The sequence below is a fragment of the Octopus bimaculoides genome, chromosome 6 (assembly GCF_001194135.2).
Source record: "Octopus bimaculoides isolate UCB-OBI-ISO-001 chromosome 6, ASM119413v2, whole genome shotgun sequence".
Lineage (NCBI taxonomy): Eukaryota > Metazoa > Mollusca > Cephalopoda > Octopoda > Octopodidae > Octopus > Octopus bimaculoides.
The window spans coordinates 39,504,793-39,507,550 of record NC_068986.1 but is presented as its reverse complement, the minus strand read 5'-3'; the positions used below and the strand labels follow the sequence as shown (position 1 = coordinate 39,507,550).

The window sequence follows — 2,758 nt, the reverse complement described above, 5'->3', positions numbered from 1 at the left end:
AAAACGTAGGATTCCGTAAAAAAATTAATAAATAAGGGGGGGGGAAGGTTCAGATTACATATAGTCCGTCTCTACCAAAATAAAGAAAAAAATGGTAAATTTTCAGATTAACACCCGCACGATTTTCACTAGGGTGTTAGGGTTAGGGGTTTAGGGTCAGGGTTAGAGTTAGGGTTAGGGTTACGGTGTTAGAGTCAGGGTTAGAGAATTCCGTCCCTAACCGTAACCCTAAACCTAACACCCTAGTGAAAATCGTGATGGTGTTAATCTGAAAATTTACCGAAATAATTACTTATGAGACAAAATGTAGCTTATCTCCCATAAGAATTAGGCTAATAAGTGCTCGGCGAGTATTCGTTATATATATATATATATATATATATATATATATAAAAACGTTTATTTTGATATTCCATGTCTGATACCAAGAATAATTTCCATACGACCTGAATTTACTTTGACATTTATACAAATAGACCGAACTTTAACAGTTACACGATTGGATAGTTTCGAAAAGCAACGTAAATATAGGTTTAGAGTGTACTTTATATGGAAGTTCATAATATATTCTTAGATACATGAAAATGTCAATTAAAATGTTCAAAATAACGAAGTCAAATCTTTAAAAAAACTGTTGCTAAAATTTCCATAGTTCAATATTAGACGAGAAATACAGGTTGACTTGACCTTAACAGGTAGACATCAATAAATAAATTTGAAATATTCAAAATATTTGAAAAGAATAATTGACAAAAAAAAACGATTATGAAACAATACTTGATAACTTTAGTAAAATGTTTTCAAATATAACATGATCATTAATTCAAACAATCGAGTATTATTTAAGAATAGTGTAGGGATAGAGAATAATTTATTCGAATAGAGAACGAATATTCTGAACGTAGTAAACATTAAATGTTTAATTAATAAGAACAAAAAGTACTTATAGCGAAATAATTCAAGTCATCGACGGCTTGCCATTCATCGTTTTTTTTTTTTTAATTACATGACTACAAAAGAATCAGCAACAAAGAAAATAAGTTATCGGATTACAATATGAAATGAAGATACTATTTCATGAAAATTTATTCTGATTTTGTAAATAGGTTCGATAACATTATAAAGTTAAATAAGGTAAACTCACCATTTAATAAATCATGATAAACTGGAAAACATTCAAATCTGACGCCTCAACAACATTTAAATATCTGATTGGTGCTTTTGTACGGTTGACAGCGCCACCTCGTAACAAACTTTGTTGAATAAACTTTTGAATTATCGCCCTTTAGTAATTGGTCATCACTCATATGTTTGAAAGAATTAATTGTCTGTTTTCAGTGGAAGCTGCTGTGTGTATCCATCCAGGTCGGGCGACTTGCTCGAATAAATGTAACTCTTTCATAACAGACATCCAGCGATGAGGCACGAATGTCTGACCTGGGTTTTAGTCACATTTCTCTTTCGCTAACTGAAATATTTCATCCGTGCACGCCACGACTGCAGATGAAAACAGTGGTTCGTTAATAGTCTGTTTTCCGTTCATCCGCTTAACATCAAATGACATTCGCCGTTAATTCAATAAGTTCATCTGCCGAAATAGTTCACTTCCACCACATTGCATTCCCCCTACACTGGCTTGGGTGGTTACATGCTTTTAACCGAAAGATGGAGCCTTGACAAGCGTTACTTCTCGGGATCAGTGTGGTCCTGGAAAATATATTGGCGAATAAGTGATTCCACGCTCCTTAAAACCCTGGGAATTTAACCGAATACTATACTGTTAAACTGTTTTATGATCCAGAAACGATGACAAAAGCGAACATCGCTGACATTTAAAATCAGAAATATCGATGCATTTTTTTTTTTTTAAATTCTGCTACTTAACTATTCCTGCCAACTCACTTGCAAGAAATGTCAGTTTCTTCCATTGGCATGCAGTTTCGGAATTATGAGAAAACAGATATGAGATTGTGAAAAATTGCGGTCACCAACCAAGCCCACCTGGAGTTTGTTTACCACTGCTTTTGGCTCCTCAGATCATCTAAAAAAAACTACTTTTTTTTTTTCCAGCGGGCTTTCTTTCTTTAAAAGAAAATGTTTTGGAACGGATTAATTGACGTTCCTCCAAACAGCTGCAACTTGATGATTGCTTGAAATACTTGGGCACAGATGAGCCTTTATGTGGTCACGTGACCTGCTAGAAATAGCAGTCAAATCACATACCATATGCTGCTGTCTTAAAAATATATATAGGAACACATTAGGATCTTTCTGATTTGGCGGACACCATTTTTTATTTAGTGTTTTCTGCCGAAACACTTTAAAACTTCGTATACTTGTATATTTTGTCTTATAGAACAGAGAAAACATTTTATATTCGAAGTTATTTCATGTTAAAAGTTGTCGTATTTCGGTAATTTCAACCAATCACTGACGTCTATTAAGGTGAAAACAATTACTGCTGTGGATTGTCAACAACACGTTGTGGCGGTGTAATGGGATCTTTTCCCTTGGATAAAATTAGTGCCGTTGTTTGTCAACAACAACTATCGGCGGTACTGTTATTTATGACATCGTGCGTGCGTTTGTACTGGTTTTAGGGTTAGGGTTATGAGTATTCTTGCCAAATTTGGTGAAAAATTTGTGACTGTGTATTGAACAGATTATCACCAAATTTGGCAAAAATACTCATAACGCTAAAACCCTAATTTTATTCAAGGGAAAAGATCCCATTACACCGCCACAACGTGTTGTTGAC

General features: G+C 34.2%; 1 protein-coding gene across 2 annotated transcripts in view; it reads right to left on the bottom strand.

Annotated features, from left to right (window-relative positions):
• The window catches only part of LOC106874568 (kinesin-like protein KIF18A), a 55,276-nt gene extending 52,990 nt beyond the window's left edge, over nucleotides 1-2,286 (bottom strand). Inside the window, exon 1 of one of the 2 annotated variants that reach the window (XM_014922343.2) lies at nucleotides 1,145-2,286. The gene's annotated coding sequence lies outside the window, so the exon portion shown is untranslated. Of the gene's footprint in view, nucleotides 1-943; nucleotides 1,003-1,144 lie in introns of those variants that run through there. The other variant, XM_014922345.2, reaches the window with a different exon arrangement.
• Nucleotides 2,287-2,758: the final 472 nt, after the last annotated feature.